The sequence below is a fragment of the Pseudophryne corroboree genome, chromosome 8 (genome assembly GCF_028390025.1).
Source record: "Pseudophryne corroboree isolate aPseCor3 chromosome 8, aPseCor3.hap2, whole genome shotgun sequence".
Taxonomy (NCBI): domain Eukaryota; kingdom Metazoa; phylum Chordata; class Amphibia; order Anura; family Myobatrachidae; genus Pseudophryne; species Pseudophryne corroboree.
The window spans coordinates 47,793,179-47,818,463 of NC_086451.1; the positions used below are offsets into that span (position 1 = coordinate 47,793,179).

The 25,285-nt window shown below is 49.1% G+C and overlaps 1 protein-coding gene across 1 annotated transcript in view; it reads right to left on the reverse strand.

Annotated features, from left to right (window-relative positions):
* The window catches only part of CCNQ (cyclin Q), a 50,280-nt gene that overhangs the window by 6,815 nt on the left and 18,180 nt on the right, over positions 1–25,285 (reverse strand). The window lies entirely within an intron of this gene.

Sequence of the window (25,285 nt, forward strand, 5' to 3'; positions counted from 1 at the left end):
AAAAAACCACAGAAAATAAATCATAACATAGCCAAAACATTCCACACAGTATAATATCTGCCTGACATAACATCGTCCTCATCACCTACACACAGTATAATAGCTGCCTGACAATGGGGATTTTAATACCTACTGGTAAATCCTTTTCTCCTAGTCCATAGAGGATGCTGGGGTCCACTTCAGTACCATGGGGGTATAGACGGTTCCGCAGGAGCCATGGGTACTTTAAGACTTTTCAAGGGTGTGAACTGGCTCCTCCCTCTATGCCCCTCCTCCAGACCTCAGTTTTAGGAACCATGCCCAGAGACACGGACATTTTGAGGAAAGGATTTACTTTTATACTAACGGTGAGATTCATACCAGCGCACCCCTCAACCATGCCGCACAACATGGCATTCAACATGACACACGCCAACAGGCATGAACCATTTACAGCAACATGCTGAAAACAAAATGAAACAACTTGTGTAACTATAAAGAACAAACTGTAGGTAAAGTACGCACTGGGTCGGGTGCCCAGCATCCTCTACGGACTAGGAGAAAAGGATTTACCGGTAGGTATTAAAATCCTATTTTCTCATACGTCCTAGAGGATGCTGGGGTCCACTTCAGTACCATGGGCTTATACCAAAGCTGCAGTACGGGATGGAGTGCGCGGATGACCCTGCAGTACCGATTGACCGAACTTGAGGTCCTCATCGGCCAAGGTGTGAAACTTATAAAATTTAGCAAATGTGTTTGACCCTGACCAAGTAGCTGCTCGGCAAAGTTGTAAAGCCAAGACGCCCCGGGCAGCTTACCAGGATGAGCCCACTTTCCTAGTAGAATGGGCCTTCACCGACTTCGGTACCGACAAGCCTGCCGTAGAATGAGCGTGCTGAATTGTCCCTCTGATCCAGCGCGCAATAGTCTGCTTAGAAGCGGGACACCCAATCTTGCTGGGAGCATAAAGGACAAACAGAGCCTCTGTTTTCCGTAATCGAGCTGTTCTTGCGACATAAATCTTCAAAGCTCTAACCACATCTAGAGACTGACTCAGTGAAAGTGTCAGTAGCTACTGGCACCACAATAGGTTGGTTTATGTGGAAGGATGAAACCACCTTTGGAAGAAATTGTTGACGAGTTCTTAACTCTGCCCTGTCTTCATGGAAGATCAGGTAAGGGCTCTTGTGAGACAAGGCCCTCAACTCAGACACCCGCCTTGCGGATGCCAAGGCCAAAAGCATCACCACTTTCCAAGTGAGAAACTTCAATTCTATCTCCTGCAGAGGTTCAAACCAATCTGATTGAAGGAACTGCGACACCACATTAAGGTCCCATGGTGCCACTGGAGGCACAAATGGAGGCTGGATGTGCAGAACCCCTTTCACAAACGTCTGAACTTCTGGAAAGGAGGCCAATTGTTTTTGAAAGAAAACTGATAAGGCCGAAATCTGGACCTTGATTGACCCCAATCTAAGGCCCGCATCCACACCAGCCTGCAGAAAATGGAGAAACCATCCCAACTCAAGCTCTTCCGTAGAAGCCTTCTTGGATTCACACCAAGACACATTTTCTCCAAATTCAGTGGCAATGTTTAGACGTTACTCCTTTCCTGGCCTGAATAAGAGTGGGGATGACTTCTTTGGGAATACCCTTTCGGGGTAGGATCAGACGCTCAACAGCCATGTGGTAAGTCTTGATACACACACGGCCCCTGCTGTAGTAGGTCCTCTCGAGGAGGAAGAGGCCGAGGATCTTCTATGAGCAACTCCTGAAGATCTGGATACCAAGCCCTCCTTGGCCAGTCTGGGGCAATGAAGATTGCTCAAACTCTTGTTCTTATTATTTTGAGAACTTTTGGAATCCGTGGAAGTGGAGGGAAAACATATACCGACCGAAACACCCACTGGGTCACCAGTGCATCCACTGCTATTGCTTGAGGGTCTCTCGACCTGGAACAATGGGGGTAATTCTGAGTTGATCGCAGCAGGAACTTTGTTAGCAGTTGGGCAAAACCATGTGCACTGCAGGGGAGGCAGATATAACATGTGCAGAGAGAGTTCGATTTGGGTGTGGTGAGTTCAATCTGCAATCTAAATTGCAGTGTAAAAATAAAACAGCTAGTATTTACCCTGCACAGAAACAAAATAACCCACCCAAATCTAACTCTCTCTGCAAATGTTATATCTGCCGCCCCCTGCAGTGCACATGGTTTTGCCCAACTGCTAAAAAATTCCTGCTGCGATCAACTTGGAATTACCCCCAAAATCTCTGAAGCTTCTTGTTTAGACGAGATGCCATCATGTCTACTTGAGGAACTCCCCAAAGACTTGTCACCTCTGCGAAGACTTCTTGGTGGAGGCCCCACTCTCCTGGATGGAGATCGTGTCTGCTGAGGAAGTCTGCTTCCCAGTAGTCCACTCCCAGAATGAAAATTGCTGACAGAGCTATAACATGTCTTTCTGCCCAGAGGAGAATCCTTGTCACCTCTGCCATTGCCGCTCTGCTTTTCGTTCCGCCTTGCCTGTTTATGTGCCCGACTGCTGTTACATTGTCCGACTGGATCTGCACGGGATCTTGATGAAGATGTACCGCTTGTAGAAGGCCGTTGTAAATGGCTCTCAATTCCAGAACGTTTATGTGAAGGCAGGCTTCCTGACTTTCCTTGGAAGCTTTCCCCGTGTGACAGCTCCCCAGCCTCAGAGACTTGCATCCATGGTTATTAGGACCCAGTCGTGAATCCCAAACCTGCTTCCCTCTAGTAGGTGAGAACTGTGTAGCCACCACAGGAGCGAAATCCTGGCTTTGGGGGACAGGATTATTATCCGGTGCATGTGTAGGTGGGATCCGGACCATTTGTCCAACAGGTCCCATTGGAATACTCTGGCATGAAATCGGCCAAACTGTATGGCCTCGTAGGCCGCTTCCATTTTCCCCAACAACCGAATGCATTGACGGATCGACACGCTTGTTGGTTTCAATATTTGACCATTTTCTGGATTTCCAGAGCCGTTTCCACTGGAAGAAATACTCTCCGTACTTCTGTGTCCAGAATCATCCCTAAAAAGGACAAATTTTGTCGTCGGTTCCAACTGCGGCTTTGGAAAATTCATGATCCAACCGTGTTGTTGGAGTATTGACAGGGAGAGTGCGATGTTCTGCACCAACTGTTCCCTGGATCTCGCTTTTATCAGTAGATCGTCGAAGATAAGGAATTATATTGACTCCTTTTTAACGAAGGAGGACCATCATCTCCGCCATCACCTTGGTGAATACCCTCGGTGCCGTGGAGAGTCCGAACGGCAACGTCTGAAAATAAGATTTTACTTACCGGTGAATCTATTTCTCATAGTCCGTAGAGGATGCTGGGGACTCCGTAAGGACCATGGGGAATAGACGGGCTCCGCAGGAGATAGGGCACTTTAAGAAAGCTTTGGACTCTGGGTGTGCACTGGCTCCTCCCTCTATGCCCCTCCTCCAGACCTCAGTTAGGGAAACTGTGCCCAGAGGAGATGGACAGTACGAGGAAGGATTTTTGTAAATCTAAGGGCGAGATTCATACCAGCCACACCGTATAACTTGTGATAAACTTACCCAGTTAACAGTATGAACAACAACATAGCCACGGTACCACCGAAAACTATAATATAACCCTTATGTAAGCAATAACTATATACAAGTCTTGCAGAAGAAGTCCGCACTTGGGACGGGCGCCCAGCATCCTCTACGGACTACGAGAAATAGATTTACCGGTATGTAAAATCCTATTTTCTCTAACGTCCTAGAGGATGCTGGGGACTCCGTAAGGACCATGGGGATTATACCAAAGCTCCCAAACGGGCGGGAGAGTGCGGACGACTCTGCAGCACCGATTGAGCAAACAGGAGGTCCTCCTCAGCCAGGGTATCAAACTTATAGAACTTTGCAAATGTGTTTGATCCGACCAAGTAGCTGCTCGGCACAACTGTAATGCCGAGATCCCTCGGGCAGCCGCCCAAGAAGAGCCCACTTTCCTAGTGGAGTGGGCCTTAACCAATTTCGGTAACGGCAATCCTGCCGTAGAATGCGCCTGCTGAATCGTGTTACAGATCCAGCGAGCAATAGTCTGCTTTGAAGCAGGAGCGCCAACCTTGTTGGCCGCATACAGAACGAACAAAGCTTCAGTCTTCCTGATTCTAGCCGTTCTGGTCACATAAATCTTCAAAGCCCTGACTACATCCAGGGACTCTGAATCCTCCAAGTCCCGTGTAGCCACAGGCACGACAATAGGTTGGTTCACATGAAAAGATGAGACCACCTTTGGCAGAAAGTGAGGGCGAGTCCTCAACTTTGCCCTATCCACGTGAAAAACCAAGTATGGGCTTTTATGTGATAAAGCCGCCAATTCGGAAACACGTCTTGCCGAAGCCAACGCCAACAACATGACCACTTTCCACGTGACGTATTTCAACTCCACAGTTTTGAGTGGTTCAAACCAAGGTGACTTGAGGAACCGTAACACCACGTTAAGATCCCAAGGCGCCACCGGAGGCACAAAAGGAGGCTGAATATGCAGCACTCCCTTCACAAAGGTCTGTACTTCAGGAATAGAGGCCAATTCTCTTTGAAAGAAAATGGATAAGGCCGAAATCTGGGCCTAAAATTAGGGTCCATAAGGGTCCAAAGTCACTCCTGTTTGAAGGAAGTGGAGTAGACGGCCCAAATGGAACTCCTCCGTAGGAGCGGCTCTGGCCTCACACCAAGAAACATATTTCCGCCATATACGGTGATAATGTTTTAACGTCATGTCTTTCCTAGCCTTGATCAGGGTAGGAATGACCTCCTCCGGAATCCCTTTTTCCGCTAGGATCCGGCGTTCAACCGCCATGCCGTCAAACGCAGCCGCGGTAAGTCTTGGAACAGACAGGGCCCCTGCCGCAGCAGGTCCTGCTTTAGAGGAAGAGACCATGGATCCCCTGCGAGCAACTCTTGCAGCTCCGGATACCAAGTCCTCCGTGGCCAATCTGGAACAATGAGTATTGTTCTGACCCTGCTTCTTCGTATTATTCTCAACACCTTGGGTATGAGAGGAAGAGGAGGAAACATATAGAGCGATCTGAACACCCAAGGTGTCACAGGAGCGTCTACCGCTACCGCCTAAGGGGCCCTTGACCTGGCGCAATACCGCTTTAGCTTTTTGTTGAGACAGGATGCCATCATGTCGATTTGAGGCAGTCCTCAATGATCCGTGCGAAGACTTCTTGATGAAGTCCTCACTCTCCCGGATGCAGGTCGTGCCTGCTGAGGAAGTCCGCCTCCCAGTTGTCCACCCCCGGGATGAACACCGCTGACAGCGCGCTTACATGGCCTTCCGCCCAGCGTAGAATCCTGGTCGCTTCTGCCATGGCCATTCTGCTCCTTGTTCCGCCTTGGCGGTTTATATGAGCCACTGCCGTGACATTGTCTGACTGAATCAGAACCGTTTTTCTCAGAAGCAATTCCTCCGCTTGACGCAGGGCGTTGTATATGGCCCTCAACTCCAGGACGTTGATGTGGAGACAAGAATCTAGGCTTGACCAGAGACCTTGGAAATTTCTTCCCAGTGTCACTGCTCCCCAGCCTCGGAGGCTTGCGTCCGTGGTCACCAGGACCCAGTCCTGAATGCCGAACCTGCGACCTTCTAGTAGGTGAGCACTGTTCAGCCACACAGGAGAGATACCCTGGTCCTGGGAGACAGTGTGATCTTTTGATGCATTTGTAGATGGGATCCGGACCACTTGTCCAAAAGGTCCAATTGAAAGGTCCTCGCATGGAACCTGCCGAAAGGGATGGCCTCGTAGGAAGCCACCATCTTCCCCAGGACCCGCGTGCAATGATGCACTGACACCTTTTTTGGTTTTAATAGGTTCCTGACCATGGCTATGAGTTCCTGAACCTTTTCGATCGGAAGAAAAACCTTTTTCTGGTCTGTGTCTAGAATCAGCCCCAAAAAGGTCAGACGCGTTCTAGGGACTAGCTGGGACTTCGGTATATTGAGAATCCAGCCGTGTAACTGCAACGTCTTCATGAATAGAGACACGCTGTCCAGCAACCTCTCCCGAGATCTCGCCTTTATGAGGAGATCGTCCAAGTATGGGATAATTGTGACCCCCTGCCTGCGCAGGAGCAGCATCATTTCCGCCATTACCTTGGTGAAAATTCTCGGGGCCGTGGAAAGCCCAAACGGCAACGTCTGAAATTGGTAGTGACAGTCCTGCACTGCAAATCTCAGGAACGCCTGAGGCGGGGGGGGGGGTGGGGACAATATCGGAACATGAAGGTAAGCATCCTTTATGTCCAGGGACACCATCCAATCCCCCCCCCCCCACCAGGCTGGCGATGACCGCCCTGAGTGATTCCATTTTGAACTTGAACCTCTTCAAGTACAGGTTCAGAGATTTCAGGTTTAAAAAATAAGAATTTACTTACCGATAATTCTATTTCTCGGAGTCCGTAGTGGATGCTGGGGTTCCTGAAAGGACCATGGGGAATAGCGGCTCCGCAGGAGACAGGGCACAAAAAGTAAAGCTTTAGGATCAGGTGGTGTGCACTGGCTCCTCCCCCTATGACCCTCCTCCAAGCCTCAGTTAGGATACTGTGCCCGGACGAGCGTACACAATAAGGAAGGATTTTGAATCCCGGGTAAGACTCATACCAGCCACACCAATCACACTGTACAACCTGTGATCTGAACCCAGTTAACAGTATGATAACAGCGGAGCCTCTGAAAAGATGGCTCACAACAATAATAACCCGATTTTTGTAACTATGTACAAGTATTGCAGATAATCCGCACTTGGGATGGGCGCCCAGCATCCACTACGGACTCCGAGAAATAGAATTATCGGTAAGTAAATTCTTATTTTCTCTATCGTCCTAGTGGATGCTGGGGTTCCTGAAAGGACCATGGGGATTATACCAAAGCTCCCAAACGGGCGGGAGAGTGCGGATGACTCTGCAGCACCGAATGAGAGAACTCCAGGTCCTCCTTAGCCAGGGTATCAAATTTGTAGGATTTTACAAACGTGTTTGCCCCTGACTAAGTAGCCGCTCGGCAAAGTTGTAAAGCCGAGACCCCTCGGGCAGCCGCCCAAGATGAGCCCACCTTCCTTGTGGAATGGGCATTTACATATTTTGGCTGTGGCAGGCCTGCCACAGAATGTGCAAGCTGAATTGTATTACACATCCAACTAGCAATAGTCTGCTTAGAAGCAAGAGCACCCAGTTTGTTGGGTGCATACAGGATAACAGCAAGTCAGTTTTCCTGACTCCAGCCGTTCAGGAACCTATATTTTCAGGGCCCTGACAACATCTAGCAACTTGGAGTCCTCCAAGTCCCTAGTAGGCGCAAGGCACCACAATAAGCTGGTTCAGGTGAAACACTGACACCACCTTAGGGAGAGAACTGGGGACGAGTCCGCAGCTCTGCCCTGTCCGAATGGACAAACAGATATGGGCTTTTTTGAGAAAAAAAACCACCAATTTGACACTCGCCTGGCCCAGGCCAGGGCCAAGAGCATGGTCACTTTTCATGTGAGATGCTTCAAATCCACAGATTTGACTGGTTTTAAACCAATGTGATTTGAGGAATCCCAGAACTACGTTGAGATCCCACAGTGCCACTGGAGGCACAAAAGGGGGTTGTATATGCAATACTCCCTTGACAAACTTCTGGACTTCAGGAACTGAAGCCAATTCTTTCTGGAAGAAAATCGACAGGGCCGAAATTTGAACCTTAATGGACCCCAATTTGAGGCCCATAGACACTCCTGTTTGCAGGAAATGCAGGAATCGACCGAGTTGAAATTTCTTCGTGGGGCCTTCCTGGCCTCACACCACGCAACATATTTTCGCCACATGTGGTGATAATGTTGTGCGGTCACCTCCTTCCTGGCTTTGACCAGGGTAGGAATGACCTCTTCCGGAATGCCTTTTTCCCTTAGGATCCGGCGTTCCACCGCCATGCCGTCAAACGCAGCTGCGGTAAGTCTTGGAACAGACATGGTACTTGCTGAAGCAAGTCCCTTCTTAGCGGCAGAGGCCATAAGTCCTCTGTGAGCATCTCTTGAAGTTCCGGGTACCAAGTCCTTCTTGGCCAATCCGGAGCCATGAGTATAGTTCTTACTCCTCTACGTCTTATAATTCTCAGTACCTTAGGTATGAGAAGCAGAGGAGGGAACACATACACCGACTGGTACACCCACGGTGTTACCAGAACGTCCACAGCTATTGCCTGAGGGTCTCTTGACCTGGCGCAATACCTGTCCCGTTTTTTGTTCAGACGGGACGCCATCATGTCCACCTTTGGTATTTCCCAACGGTTCACAATCATGTGGAAAAACTTCCCGATGAAGTTTCCACTCTCCCGGGTGGAGGTCGTGCCTGCTGAGGAAGTCTGCTTCCCAGTTTCCATTCCCGGAATGAAACACTGCTGACAGTGCTATCACATGATTTTCCGCCCAGCGAAAAGTCCTTGCAGTTTTTGCCATTGCCCTCCTGCTTCTTGTGCCGCCCTGTCTGTTTACGTGGGCGACTGCCGTGATGTTTTTCCCACTGGATCAATACCGGCTGACCTTGAAGCAGAGGTCTTGCTAAGCTTAGAGCATTATAAAATTACCCTTAGCTCCAGTATATTTATGTGGAGAAAAGTCTCCAGACTTGATCACACTCCCTGGAAATTTTTTCCTTGTGTGACTGCTCCCCAGCCTCTCGGGCTGGCCTCCGTGGTCACCAGCATCCAATCCTGAATGCCGAATCTGCGGCCCTCTAGAAGATGAGCACTCTGTAACCACCACAGGAGAGACACCCTTGTCCTTGGATATAGGGTTATCCGCTGATGCATCTGAAGATGCGATCCGGACCATTTGTCCAGCAGATCCCACTGAAAAGTTCTTGCGTGAAATCTGCCGAATGGAATTGCTTCGTAGGAAGCCACCATTTTTACCAGGACCCTTGTGCAATGATGCACTGACACTTTTCCTGGTTTTAGGAGGTTCCTGACTAGCTCGGATAACTCCCTGGCTTTCTCTTCCGGGAGAAACACCTTTTTCTGGACTGTGTCCAGAATCATCCCTAGGCACAGCAGACGTGTCGTCGGGATCAGCTGCGATTTTGGAATATTTAGAATCCACCCGTGCTGTTGTAGCAGTATCCGAGATAGTGCTACTCCGACCTCCAACTGTTCCCTGGACTTTGCCCTTATCAGGAGATCGTCCAAGTAAGGGATAATTAAGACGCCTTTTCTTCGAAGAAGAATCATCATTTCGGCCATTACCTTGGTAAAGACCCGGGGTGCCGTGGACAATCCAAACGGCAGCGTCTGAAACGGATAGTGACAGTTCTGTACCACGAACCTGAAGTACCCTTAGTAAGAAGGGCAAATTTGGGACATGGAGGTAAGCATCCCTGATGTCCCGGGACACTATATAGTCCCCTTCTTCCTGGTTCGTTATCACTGCTCTGAGTGACTCCATCTTGATTTGAACCTTTGTAAGTGTTCAAATTTTTTAGATTTAGAATAGGTCTCACCTAGCCTTCTGGCTTCAGTACCACAATATAGTGTGGAAGAATACCCCTTTCCTAGTTGTAGGAGGGGTAATTTGATTATCACCTGCTGGGAATACAGCTTGTGAATTGTTTCCCATACTGCCTCCTTGTCGGAGGGAGACCTTGGTAAAGCAGACTTCAGGAGCCTGCGAGGGGGAAACGTCTCGACATTCCAATCTGTACCCCTGGGATACTACTTGTAGGATCCAGGGGTCCTGTACGGTCCCAGCGTCATGCTGAGAGCTTGGCAGAAGCGGTGGAAGGCTTCTGTTCCTGGGAATGGGCTGCCTGCTGCAGTCTTCTTCCCTTTCCTCTATCCCTGGGCAGATATGACTCTTATAGGGACGAAAGGACTGAGGCTGAAAAGACGGTGTCTTTTTCTGCAGAGATGTGACTTAGGGTAAAAACGGTGGATTTTCCAGCAGTTGCCGTGGCCACCAGGTCCGATGGACCGACCCCAAATAACTCCTCTTCCTTTATACGGCAATACACCTTTGTGCCGTTTGGAATCTGCATCACCTGACCACTGTCGTGTCCATAAACATCTTCTGGCAGATATGGACATCGCACTTACTCTTGATGCCAGAGTGCAAATATCCCTCTGTGCATCTCGTATATATAGAAATGCATCCTTTAAATGCTCTATAGTCAATAAAATACTGTCCCTGTCAAGGGTATCAATATTTTTAGTCAGGGAATCCGACCAAGCCACCCCAGCTCTGCACATCCAGGCTGAGGCGATCGCTGGTCGCAGTATAACACCAGTATGTGTGTATATACTTTTTATGATATTTTCCAGCCTCCTGTCAGCTGGCTCCTTGAGGACGGCCCTATCTATAGACGGTACCGCCACTTGTTTTGATAAGCGTGTGAGCGCCTTATCCACCCTAAGGGGTGTTTCCCACCGCGCCCTAACTTCTGGCGGGAAAGGGTATACCGCCAATAATTTTCTATCGGGGGGAACCCACGCATCATCACACACTTCATTTAATTTATCTGATTCAGGAAAAACTACAGGTAGTTTTTTCACATCCCACATAATACCCTCTTTTGTGGTACTTGTAGTATCAGAAATATGTAACACCTCCTTCATTGCCCTTAACAAGTAACGTGTGGCCCTAAAGGGAAATACGTTTGTTTCTTCACCGTCGACACTGAAATCAGTGTCCGTGTCTGTGGACCGACTGAGGTAAAAGGACGTTTTAACGCCCCTGACGGTGTTTGAGACGCCTGGACAGGTACTAATTTGTTTGCCAGCCGTCTCATGTCGCCAACCGACCTTGTAGCGTGTTGACATTATCACATAATTCCATAAATAAGCCATCCATTCCGGTGTCGACTCCCTAGAGAGTGACATCACCATTACAGGCAATTTGCTCCGCCTCCTCACCAACATCGTCCTCATACATGTCGACACACACGTACCGACATATAGCACACACACACACAGGGAATGCTCTGATAGAGGACAGGACCCCACTAGCCCCTTGGGGAGACAGAGGGAGAGTTTGCCAGCACACACCAAAGCGCTATATTTTACAGGGATAGCCTTATAATAAGTGCTCCCTTATAGCTGCTTTTATAAAATCACAATTTCGCCAAATTTTGCCCCCCCTCTCTTGATTTAACCCTGTTTCTGTAGTGCAGTGCAGGGGAGAGCCTGGGAGCCTTCCTGAAGCGGAACTGTGTGAGGAAATGGCGCTGTGTGCTGAGGAGATAGGCCCCGCCCCCTTTTCGGCGGGCTCGTCTCCTGCTTAAAAATGGATTCTGGCAGGGGTTAAATATCTCCATATAGCCCCGGAGGCTATATGTGAGGTATTTTTTGCCAAAAAAAGGATTTTCATTGCTGCCCAGGGCGCCCCCCCCCAGCGCCCTGCACCCTCAGTGACTGCCGTGTGAAGTGTGCTGAGAGCAATGGCGCACAGCTGCAGTGCTGTGCGCTACCTTAAGAAGACTGAGGAGTCTTCTGCCGCCGATTCTGGACCTTCTTCTCTTTTCAGCATCTGCAAGGGGGCCGGCGGCGAGGCTCCGGTGACCATCCAGGCTGTACCTGTGATCGTCCCTCTGGAGCTAATGTCCAGTAGCCAAAGAAGCCAATCCATCCTGCACGCAGGTGAGTTCACTTCTTCTCCCCTAAGTCCCTCGATGCAGTGATCCTGTTGCCAGCAGGACTCACTGTAAAATAAAAAACCTAAGCTAAACTTTTCTAAGCAGCTCTTTAGGAGAGCCACCTAGATTGCACCCTTCTCGGCCGGGCACAAAAACCTAACTGAGGCTTGGAGGAGGGTCATAGGGGGAGGAGCCAGTGCACACCACCTGATCCTAAAGCTTTACTTTTTGTGCCCTGTCTCCTGCGGAGCCGCTATTCCCCATGGTCCTTTCAGGAACCCCAGCATCCACTAGGACGATAGAGAAATAAGAATTTACTTACCGATAATTCTATTTCTCGTAGTCCGTAGTGGATGCTGGGGACTCCGTCAGGACCATGGGGAATAGCAGCTCCGCAGGAGACAGGGCACAAAATTAAAAGTTTGACCACTAGGTGGTGTGCACTGGCTCCTCCCCCTATGACCCTCCTCCAAGCCTCAGTTAGGATACTGTGCCCGGACGAGCGTACACAATAAGGAAGGATTTTGAATCCCGGGTAAGACTCATACCAGCCACACCAATCACACTGTACAACTTGAGATCTGAACCCAGTTAACAGCATGATAACAGAGGAGCCTCTGAAAAGATGGCTTCCAACAATAACCCGATTTTTGTAACAATAACTATGTACAAGTATTGCAGACAATCCGCACTTGGGATGGGCGCCCAGCATCCACTACGGACTACGAGAAATAGAATTATCGGTAAGTAAATTCTTATTTTCTCTGACGTCCTAAGTGGATGCTGGGGACTCCGTCAGGACCATGGGGATTATACCAAAGCTCCCAAACGGGCGGGAGAGTGCGGATGACTGCAGCACCGAATGAGAGAACTCCAGGTCCTCCTTAGCCAGGGTATCAAATTTGTAGAATTTTACAAACGTGTTCTCCCCTGACCACGTAACTGCTCGGCAGCGTTGTAATGCCGAGACCCCTCGGGCAGCCGCCCAAGGTGTGCCCACCTTCCTTGTGGAGTGGGCATTTACAGATTTTGGCTGTGGCAGGCCCTGCCACAGAATGCGCAAGTTGAATTGTGCTACAAATCCAACGAGCAATCGTCTGCTTAGACGCAGGAACACCCAGCTTGTTGGGTGCATACAGTATAAACAGCGAATCAGACTTTCTGACTCCAGCCGTCCTTGAAATAAATAAATAATATATATATATATATATATATATATATATATATATATATATATATATATATACACATACACACACACACACACACACACACACACACACACACATATTTTTTTTTTTTTTTAAGGCTCTGACAACGTCGAACAACTTGGAGTCCTCCAAGTCGCTAGAAGCCGCAGGCACTACAATAGGTTGGTTCAGGTGAAACGCTGATACCACCTTAGGGAGAAACTGAGGACGCGTCCGCAGTTCTGCCCTGTCCCAATGGAAAATCAGATATGGCTTTTGTACGAAAAAGCCGCCAATTCTGACACTCTCCTGGCCGAAGCCAGGGCCAGTAGCATGGTCACTTTCCATGTAAGATATTTCAAATCCACCGATTTGAGTGGCTCAAACCAATGGGATTTGAGGAATCCCAAAACTACATTGAGATCCCACGGTGCCACTGGAGGCACAACCGGGCTGTATATGTAGTACTCCTTTGACAAAAGCTTGGACTTCAGGAACTGAAGCCAATTCTTTCTGGAAGAAAATCGACAGGGACGAAATTTGAACCTTAATGGACCCCAATTTGAGGCCCATAGACAATCCTGTTTGCAGGAAATGTAGGAATCGACCCAGTTGAAATTCCTCCGTCGGAGCCCTCTCCTTCAGGATCCGGCGTTCAACCGCCATGCCGTCAAACGCAGCCGCGGTAAGTCTAGAGGTAGAGTGCACGGATCCTCCGTGCGCATCTCTTGAAGTTCCGGGTACCAAGTCTTTCTAGGCAAATCCGGAACCACGAGTATCGTTCTTACTCCCCTTCGCCTTATAATTCTCAGTACCTTGGGTATGAGAGGCAGAGGGGGGAACACATACATTGGCTGGTACACCCATGGTGTTACCAACGCATCCACAGCTATTGCCTGAGGGTCTCTTGACCTGGCGCAATACCGGTCCAGTTTTTTGTTGAGGCGGGACGCCATCATGTCCACCATTGGTCTTTCCCAATGGACTACAATCATGTGGTGAACACTGCTGACAGTGCTATCACATGATTTTCCGCCCAGCGAAGAATCCTTGGTTTTTCCCAACGGTTCACAATCATGTGGAAGACTTCTGGATGAAGTCCCCACTCTCCCGGGTGGTGATCGTGTCTGCTGAGGAAGTCTGCTTCCCAGTTGTCCACTCCCGGAATGAACACTGCTGACAGTGCTATCACATGATTTTCTGCCCAGTGAAAAATCCTTGCAGCTTCTGCCATTGCCCTCCTGCTTCTTGTGTCGCCCTGTCTGTTTACGTGGGCGACTGCCGTGGTGTTGCCCTACTGGTTCAACACCGGCTGACCCTGAAGCAGAGGCCTTGCCAGGCTTAGAGCATTGTAAATTACCCTTAGCTCCAGTATATTTATGTGAAGTGAAGTCTCCAGGCTTGACCACACTCCCTGGAAATTTCTTCCCTGTGTGACTGCTCCCCAGCCTCTCAGGCTGGCATTCGTGGTCACCAGGACCCAGTCCTGAATGCCAAATCTGCGGCCCTCCAAAAAGGTGAGCACTCTGCAACCACCACAGAAGAGACCCCCTTGTCCTTGGAGACGGGGCTATCCGCTGATGCATCTGAAGATGCGATCCGGACCATTCGTCCAGCAGATTCCACTGAAAAGTTCTTGCGTGGAATCTGCCGAATGGAATTGCTTCGTAAGAAGCCATCATTTACCCAGGACTCTTGTGCATTGATGCACTGAAACTTTTCCTGGTTTTAGGAGGTTCCTGACTAGCTCGGATAACTCCCTGGCTTTCTCCTCCGGGAGAAAAACCTTCTTCTGAACTGTGTCCAGAATCATCCCTAGGAACAGCAGACGTGTCGTCGGGCTCAGCTGGGATTTTGGAAAATTTTGAATCCACCCGTGCTGTTGCAGCACTACTTGGGTTAGTGCTACACCGGCCTCTAACTGTTCTCTGGATCTTGCCCTTATCAGGAGATCGTCCAAGTAAGGGATAATTAATACGCCTTTTCTTCGAAGAAGAATCATCATTTCGGCCATTACCTTGGTAAAGACCCGGGGTGCCGTGGACAATCCAAACGGCAACGTCTGAAACTGATAGTGACAGTTTTGTACCACGAACCTGAGGTACCCTTGGTTTGAAGGGCAAATTTGGGACATGGAGGTAAGCATCCTTGATGTCCAAGGACACCATAAAGTCCCCTTCTTCCAGATTCGCTATCACTGCTCTGAGTGATTTCATCTTGAACTTGAACCTTTGTATGTAAGTGTTCAAAAGATTTCAGACTTAGAATAGGTCTCACGAGCCGTCCGGCTTCGGTACCACAAACAGCGTGGAATAATACCCCTTTCCTTGTTGTAGTAGGGGTACCTTGACTATTACTTGCTGGGAATACAGCTTGTGAATAGCTTCCAACACCGTCTCCCTGTCGGAGGGAGATGTTGGTAAAGCAGACTTCAGGAATCTGCGAGGAAGAGACGTCTCGAATTCCAATCTGTACCCCTGTGATACTACCTGCAGGATCCAGGGGTCGACTTGCGAGTGAGCCCACTGCGCGCTGAAATTCTTGAGACGACCCCCCCACCGGACCTGAGTCCGCTTGTAAGGCCCCAGCGACATGCTGAGGACTTTTCAGAAGCGGGGGAGTGCTTCTGCTCCTGGGAAGGAGCTGCTTGCTGCAGTCTCTTACCCTTTCCTTTGCCTCGGGCAGATATGAATGGCCTTTTGCCCGCTTGTTCTTATGAGAACGAAAGGACTGAGGCTGAAAAGACGGTGTCTTTTTCTGTTGGGAGGTGACCTGAGGTAAAAAAGGTGGATTTTCCGGCTGTTGCCGTGGCCACCAAGTCCGATAGACCGACCCCAAATAATTCCTCCCCTTTATACGGCAAACTTCCATATGCCGCTTGGAATCCGCATCACCTGACCACTGTCGCGTCCATAAACTTCTTCTGGCAGAAATGGACAGCGCACTTACCCTTGATGCCAGAGTGCAAATATCCCTCTGTGCATCTCGCATATAAAGAAAATGCATCCTTTAAATGCTCTATAGTCAATAAAATATTGTCGCTATTCAGGGTATCAATAATTCCAGTCAGAGATTCCGACCAAACCCCCCCAGCACTGCACATCCATGCTGGGGCGATTGCTGGTCGCAGTATAACATCAGTATGTGTGTATATACTTTTTAGAGTATTTTCCAGCCTCCTATCAGCTGGATTTTGAGGGCGGCCGTATCAGGAGACGGTAACGCCACTTGTTTTGATAAGCGTGTGAGCGCCTTATCTACCCTAGAGGGTGTTTCCCAGCGCGCCCTAACCTCTGGCGGGAAAGGGTATAATGCCAATAACTTCTCTGAAATTAGCAACTTCCTATCGGGGGTAACCCACGCTTCATCACACACTTCAATCAATTCATCTGATTTCAGGAAAAACTACAGGTAGTTTTTTCACACCCCACATAATACCCATTTTTGTGGTACTTGTAGTATCAGAAATATGTAACGCCTCCTTCATTGCCGTGATTATGTAACGTGTGGCCCTACTGGAAAATACGTTTTTTTCTTCACAGTCGACACTGGAGTCAGTGTCCGTGTCTGTCGACCGACTGAGGTAATGGGCGTTTTAAAGCCCCTGACGGTGTTTGAGACGCCTGGACAGGTACTAATTGGTTTGCCGGCCGTCTCATATCGTCAACCGACCTTGTAGCGTGTTGACACTATCACGTAATTCCATAAATAAAGCCATCCATTCCGGTGTCGACTCCCTAGGGGGTGACATCCCATTACAGGCAATTGCTCCGCCTCCACACCAACATCGTCCTCATACCTGTCGACACACACCACACACACAGGGAATGCTCTGATAGAGGACAGGACCCCACTAGCCCTTTGGGGAGACAGAGGGAGAGTTTGCCAGCACACACCAAAGCGCTATAATTATACAGGGACCACCTTATAGTAAGTGTTTTCCCTTATAGCAGCTTAATATATAATAATATCGCCAAAAAAATGCCCCCCCTCTCTGTTTTAACCCTGTTTCTGTAGTGCAGTGCAGGGGAGAGCCTGGGAGCCTTCCCACCAGCGGATCTGTGTGGGAAAAAATAAGATTTTACTTACCGATAAATCTATTTCTCGTAGTCCGTAGTGGATGCTGGGGACTCCGTCAGGACCATGGGGAATAGCGGCTCCGCAGGAGACAGGGCACAAAAGCAAGCTTTTAGGATCACATGGTGTGTACTGGCTCCTCCCCCTATGACCCTCCTCCAAGCCTCAGTTAGGTACTGTGCCCGGACGAGCGTACACAATAAGGAAGGATCTTGAATCCCGGGTAAGACTCATACCAGCCACACCAATCACACCGTACAACTTGTGATCTGAACCCAGTTAACAGTATGATAACAATGAAGTAGCCTCTAAAAAAGATGGCTCACAACAATAATAACCCGATTTTTGTAACAATAACTATGTACAAGTAATGCAGACAATCCGCACTTGGGATGGGCGCCCAGCATCCACTACGGACTACGAGAAATAGATTTATCGGTAAGTAAAATCTTATTTTCTCTAACGTCCTAGTGGATGCTGGGGACTCCGTCAGGACCATGGGGATTATACCAAAGCTCCCAAACGGGCGGGAGAGTGCGGATGACTCTGCAGCACCGAATGAGAGAACTCCAGGTCCTCCTCAGCCAGGGTATCAAATTTGTAGAATTTTACAAACGTGTTCCCCCCTGACCACGTAACTGCTCGGCAAAATTTTAAAGCCGAGACCCCCTCGGGCATCCGCCCAAGATGAGCCCACCTTCCTTGTGGAATGGGCACTTACAGATTTTGGCTGTGGCAGGCCTGCCACAGAATGTGCAAGCTGAATTGTACTACAAATCCAACAAGCAATAGTCTGCTTAGAAGCAGGAGCACCCAGCTTTTTGGGTGCATACAATATAAACAGCAAGTCAGAATTTCTGACTCCAGCCGTCCTGGAAAAAAAAAAAAAAAAATATATATATATATATATATATATATATATATATATATATATATATATATATATATATATATATATATATATATATATATATATATATATATATATATATATATATATATATTTTTAGGGCCCCGACAACGTCTAGCAACTTGGAGTCCTCCAAGTCCCTAGTAGCCGCAGGCACCACAATATGTTGTTTCAGGTGAAACGCTGACACCACCTTAGGAAGAAACTGGGGACGAGTCCGCAGTTCTGCCTTGTCCGACTGGAAAAACAAATATGGGCTTTTTTAAGACAAAGCCCCCAATTCTGACAATCGTCTGGCCGAGGCCAGGGCCACAACATGGTCACTTTCCATGTGAGATATTTCAAATCCACAGATTTGAGCGGTTCAAACCAATATGATTTTAGGAATCCCAACACTACGTTGAGATCCCACGGTGCCACTGGAGGCACACAAGGGGCTGTATATGCAATACTCCCTTGACAAACGTCTGGACTTCAGGAATTGAAGCCAATTTTTTCTGGAAGAAAATCTACAGGGCCGAAACTTGAACCTTAATGGACCCCAATTTGAGGCTCATAGACACTCCTGTTTTCAGGAAGTGCAGAAATCGACCTAGTCGAAATTTTTTCGTGGGGCCTTCCTGGCCTCACCCACGCAATATATTTTCACCACATGTAATGATAACGTTGTACGGTCACCTCCTTCCTGGCTTTGACCAGGGTAGGTATGACTTCTTCCGGAATGCCTTTTCCCTTAGGATCCGGCGTTCAACCGCCATGCCGTCAAACGCAGTCGCGGTAAGTCTTGGAACAGACAAGGTCCCTGCTGGAGCAGGTCCTTTCTTAGAGGCAGATGCCACGGTTCCTCTTGGAACAGACATGGTTCTTGCTGAAAGCAAATCCCATCTTAGCTCCCGAGGCCATTAGTCCTCTGTGAGCATCTCTTGAAGTTCCGGGTACCAAGTCCCTCTTGGCCAATCCGGAGCCACGAGTATAGTTCTTACTCCTCTACGTCTTATAATTCTCAATACCTTGGTTATGAGAAACAGAGGAGGGAACACATACACCGACTGTTACACCCACGGTGTTACCAGGACGTCCACAGCTATCGCCTGAAGGTCTCGTGACCTGGCGCAATACCTGTCACGTTTTTTGTTCGGGCGGGACACCATCATGTCCACCTTTGGTCTTTCCCAACGGTTCACAATCATGCGGAAAACTTCCCGATGAAGTTCCCACTCTCCCGGGTGGAGGTCGTGCCTGCTGAGGAAGTCTGCTTCCCAGTCATCCACTCACGGAATGAACACTGCTGACAGTGCTAACACATGATTTTCCGCCTAGCGAAAAATCCTTGCAGTTTTGACCACTGCCCTCCTGCTTCTTGTGCCGCCCTTTCTGTTTACGTGGGCGACTGCCGTGATGTTATCCCACTGGATCAATACCGGCTGACCTTGAAGCAGAGGCCTTGCTAAACTTAGAGCATTATAAATTTGCTCTTAGCTCCAGTATATTTATGTGGAGAGAATTCTCCAGACTTGATCACACTCCCTGGAAATTTTTTTCCCTGTGTGACTGCTCCCCAGCCTCTCAAGCTGGCCTCCGTGGTTACCAGCATCCAATCCTGAATGCCGAATCTGCGGCCCTCTAGAAGATGAGCACTCTGTAATCACCACAGGAGAGACACCCTTGTCCTTGGATATAGGGTTATCCGCTGATGCATCCGAAGATGCGATCCGGACCATTTGTCCAGCAGATCCCACTGAAGAGTTCTTGTGTGAAATCTGCCGAATGGAAGCGCTTCGTAATAAGCCACCATTTTTACCAGGACTCTTGTGCAATGATGCACTGACACTTTTCCTGGTTTTAGGAGGATCCCGATTAGCTCGGATAACTCCCTGGCTTTCTCCTCTGGGAGAAACACCTTTTCCTGGACTGTGTCCAGAATCATTCCTAGGACCAGCAGACGTGTCGTCGGAACAACTGCGGTTATGGAATATTTAGAATCCACCCGTGCTGTCGTAGAACTACTTGAGATAGTGCTACTCCGACCTCCAACTGTTCTCTGGACCTTGTTCTTATCAGGAGGTCGTCCATTCTCTTTGACGACGAATCCTCATTTCGGTCATTACCTTGGTAAGGACCCGGGGTGCCTTGGACAATCCAACGGCATCGTCTGAAACTGATAGTGACAGTTCTGTACCACGAACCTGAGGTACCCTTGGTGAGAAAAGCAAATTTTTGGGACATGGAGGTAAGCATCCCTGATGTCCCGGGACACTATATAGTCCCCTTGTTTGCTATCACTGCTCTGAGTGACTCCATCTGAATTTGAACCTTTGTAAGTGTTCAAAAAAATTTTTTGATTTAGAATCGGTCTCACCTAGCCTTCTGGCTTCAGTACCACCATATAGTGTGGAACAATACCCCTTTCCTTGTTGTAGGAGGGGTATTTTTATTATCACCTGCTGGGAATACAGCTTGTGAATTATTTTCAATACTGCCTCCCTGTCGGAGGGAGACATTGGTACAGCAGACTACAGGAACCTGCGAGGGGGGAAACGCCTCGACATTCCAATCTGTACCCCTTGGATACTACTTGTAGGATCCAGGGGTCCTGTACGGTCCCAGCGTCATGCTGAGAACTTAGTAGAAGCGGCGAAGGGCTTCTATTCCTGGGAATGGGCTGCCTGCTGCAGTCTTCTTCCCTTTTCTCTATCCCTGGGCAGATATGACTCTTATAGGGACGAAAAGACTGAGGCTGAAAAGACTGTGTCTTTTTCTGCAGAGATGTGACTTAGGGTAAATAACGGTGGATTTTCCAGCAGTTGCCGTGGCCACCAGGTCCCATGGACCGACCCCAAATAACTCCTCCCCTTTATACGGCAATACATCTTTGTGCCGTTTGGAATCTGCATCACCTGACCACTGTCGTGTCCATAAACATCTTCTTGCAGATATGAACATCGCATTTACTCTTGATGCCAGAGTGCAATATCCCTCTGCGCATCTCGCATATATAGAAATGCATCCTTTAAATGCTCTATAGTCAATAAAATACTGTCCCTGTCAAGGGTATCAATATTTTTAGTCAGGGAATCCGACCAAGCCACCTCAGGTCTGCACATCCAGGCTGAGGCGATCGCTGGTCACAGTATAACACCAGCATGTGTGTGTATACTTTTTAGGATATTTTTCAGCCTCCTATTAGCTGGCTCCTTAAGTACGGTCCTATCTGTAGATGGTACCGCCACTTGTTCTGATAAGCGTGTGAGCGCCTTATCCACCCTGAGGGGTGTTTCCCAACGCGCCTTAACTTCTGGCGGGAAAAGGTATACCGCCAATAATTTTCTATCGGGGGAAACCCACGCATCATCACACACTTCATATAATTTATCTGATTCAGGAAAAACTACAGGTAGTTTTTTCACCTCACACATAATACCCTTTTTTGTGGTACTTGGAGTATCAGAAATATGTAACACCTCCTTCATTGCCCTTAACGTGTGGCCCTAAAGGAAAATACGTTTGTTTCTTCACCGTCGACACTGAAATCAGTGTCCTTGTCTGGGTCTGTGTCGACCGACTGAGGTAAATGGGCATTTTACAGCCCCTGACGGTGTTTGAGACGCCTGGACAGATACTAATTTGTTCGCCGGCCCTCTCATGTCGTCAACCGGCTTACAGCGTGTTGACATTATCACGTAATTCCATAAATAAGCCATCCATTCCGGTGTCGACTCCCTAGAGAGTGACATCACCATTACAGGCAATTTGCTCCGCCTCCTCACCAACATTTACCTCATACATGTCGACACACACGTACCGACATACAGCACACACATAGGGAATGCTCTGATAGAGGACAGGACCCACTAGCCCTTTGGGGAGACAGAGGGAGAGTTTGCCAGCACACACCAAAACGCTATAATTATCCAGGGACAACCTTTATATAAGTGTTCCTCCCTTATAGCATTTTAATATATGTACATATCGCCAAATCAGTGCCCCCCCTCTCTGTTTTAACCCTGTTTCTGTAGTGCAGTGCAGGGGAGAGCCTGGGAGCCTTCCCACCAGCATTTCTGTGAGGGAAAATGGCGCTGTGTGCTGAGGAGAATAGGCCCCGCCCCCTTTTCGGCGGGCTTCTTCTCCGGAGTTTTTGATATCTGGCAGGGGTTAAATACATCCATATAGCCTCAAGGGCTATATGTGATGTATTTTTCGCCATACAGGTATTATACATTGCTGCCCAGGGCGCCCCCCCCCAGCGCCCTGCACCCTCCGTGACTGCTGTGAGAAGTGTGCTGACAACAATGGCGCACAGCTGCAGTGCTGTGCGCTACCTGATGAAGACTGAAAGTCTTCTGCCGCCTGGTTCCGGACCTCTTCATCTTCAGCATCTGCAAGGGGGGTCGGCGGCGCGGCTCCGGGACGAACCCCAGGGCGAGCCCTGTGTTCCGACTCCCTCTGGAGCTAATGGTGTCCAGTAGCCTAAGAATCCAATCCATCCTGCACGCAGGTGAGTTGAAAATCTCTCCCCTAAGTCCCTCGATGCAGTGAGCCTGTTGCCAGCAGGACTCACTGAAAATAAAGAACCTAAAAACTTTTTCTAAGTAACTCTTTAAGAGAGCCACCTAGATTGCACCCTACTCGGACGGGCACAAAAACCTAACTGAGGCTTGGAGGAGGGTCATAGGGGGAGGAGCCAGTACACACCATGTGATCCTAAAAGCTTGCTTTTGTGCCCTGTCTCCTGCGGAGCCGCTATTCCCCATGGTCCTGACGGAGTCCCCAGCATCCACTAGGACGTTAGAGAAATGGCGCTGTGTGCCGAGGAGATAGGCCCCGCCCCCTTCACGGCGGGCTCTTCTCCCGGTTTTTTCTGTAATCCTGGCAGGGGTTAAATACATCCATATAGCCCAGGGGCTATATGTGATGTATTTTTAGCCAGTAAAGGTAATTACATTGCTGCCCAGGGCGCCCCCCCCCCCCAGCGCCCTGCACCCTCAGTGACCGCGGTGTGAAGTGTGCTGAGAGCAATGGCGCACAGCTGCAGTGCTGTGCGCTACCTTAAGAAGACTGGGAAGTCTTCAGCCGCCGATTTCTGGACCTCTTCTCTCTTCAGCATCTGTAAGGGGGCTGGCGGCGCGGCTCCGGTGACCCATCCAGGCTGTACCTGTGATCGTCCCTCTGGAGCTAGTGTCCAGTAGCCTAAGAAGCCAATCCATCCTGCACGCAGGTGAGTTCGCTTCTTCTCCCCTTAGTCCCGCGTTGCAGTGAGCCTGTTGCCAGCAGGACTCACTGAAAATAAAAAAACCCAACAAACTTTTATTCTAAGCAGCTCTTTAGGAGAGCCACCTAGATTGCACCCTTCTCGGCCGGGCACAAAAACCCAACTGAGGCTTGGAGGAGGGTCATAGGGGGAGGAGCCAGTGCACACCACCTAGTGGTCAATTTTGTGCCCTGTCTCCTGCGGAGCCGCTATTCCCCATGGTCCTGACGGAGTCCCCAGCATCCACTTAGGATGTCAGAGAAATGGGTCTGACCGAACCGTCCGGTTTCGGGACCACAAACAGGGTTGAGTAATATCCCTCTCCTTGCTGGAGATGAGGAACTGTGACAATCACCTGTTAAATATACAATTTTTGGATTGCTGTCAACACTAGCTCCCTCTCTGACGGGGAAGCCGGCAGAGCAGATTTGAAAAATCGTCGAGGAGGCAAGTCTTCGAATTCCAGCCTGTATCCCTGGGAAACAATCTCTAATGCCCAGGGATCCACCTGCGAGTGAACCCTGAAAAATCGAAGACGAGCCCCCACCAGATCTGCCTCCCCCCGGAAAGCCCCAGCGTCATGCGGTGGACTTTGCAGACGCGGGGGAGGACTTCTGCTCTTGGGAACTAGCTGTGTGCAGCTTTTTTTCCCTGCCTTTCCCTCTGGCAACAAAGGATGATCCACGTACCTTCTTGTTTTTATTGGAACGAAAGGACTGCATTTGATAATGAGGTGCCTTTTTTGTATGTTGCGGGGGGACATAAGGTAAGAAATTTGACTTACCAGCCGTAGTCGTAGAGATAAGATCCGAGAGGCCGTCTCCAAACAACTCCACCCCCTTGTAAGGCAAGGACTCCATATGCCGCTTTGAATCGGCATCTCCCGTCCACTGTCGGGTCCACATGAGCCAATAGACAGACATGGGTCCAATAGACATAGCATTTATTCTGGAGCTTAATAAACAAATGTCTCTCTGAGCATCCCTCATATACAAGGCAGCATCTCTGATATGCTCTATGGTCATTTGAATGGCGTCCCTATCTAAGGTGTCAATTTCCGTAGATAAGGAATCTGCCCATGCTACAACCGCACTACAAACCCAGGCCTACGCCATAGCCGGTCGAGCAATAGTACCGGAATGATTGTAAATGTGCTTTAAGGTAATTTCCTGCCTGCGATCAGCAGGTTCCTTGAGGGAAGCCGTATCCTGAGAAGGCAGTGCCACCTTTTTGGACAAACGTGTCAGCGCCTTGTCAACTTTTGGCGAAGATTCCCAGCGTATCCTATCAGTTTGTGGAAAAGGATACGCCATGTGGTCTCCTATCCGGAGATTCCCAAGCCTTTTCGCACAAGTCACTTAATTCAAATGAGGATGGGAAAGTGACTTCAGGCTTTTTCCCTTTATACATGTGTACCCTCGTGTCAGGGACAGGGGGTTCCTCAGTAATATGCAAAACCTCTTTAATGGCAATAATCATGTACCGTATACCCTTAGCCACCTTTGGCTGTAATTTCGCATCTTCATAGTCGACACTAGAGTCAGTATCTGTGTCATCGATCTGGGATATGGTGCGCTTCTGAGACCCCGAAGGACCTGGCGCCCCAGGGACAGGCATGGACTGGCTACCTGACTGATCCCTAGCTTCTTCTAATCTTTTATGCAATAGATTGACATTTGCATTCAAGACATTCAGCATATCCACCCATTCTGGTGTCGGCGTTGCCGACGGCGACCTGACATTCAAGCACTCCCCCTCCACATTAAGCGAGCCTTCCTCGTCAAACATGTCGACACACGCGTACCGACACTTCACACACACACACACACACACAGGGAACCCCTTTCCTGAAGACAGTATCCCTGTCAAGGCCCTTTGGAGAGACAGAGAGAGAGTAAGCCAGCAACCACCCCAGCGCAATAACCCTGGAGACCAACACAAATTGTTTTTCCCCAGCAGCGCTGTATAATATGTAAACCGCCAATTATGTGCCCCCCCCTCTCTTTTAAGCACCCTTTCATCGTGTGTAAGCAGGGGAGAGTCCGGGGAGCTTCCTCTCAGCAGTGCTGTGGAGCGAAAATGGCGCTGGTGAGTGCTGAGGGAGAAGCCCCGCCCCCTCGGCGGCAGGCTTCTGTCCCGCTCAAACTTAATGAAATGTGGCGGGGGCTCTTTTATATACATGTACAGAGCCCACCTGTACATGTA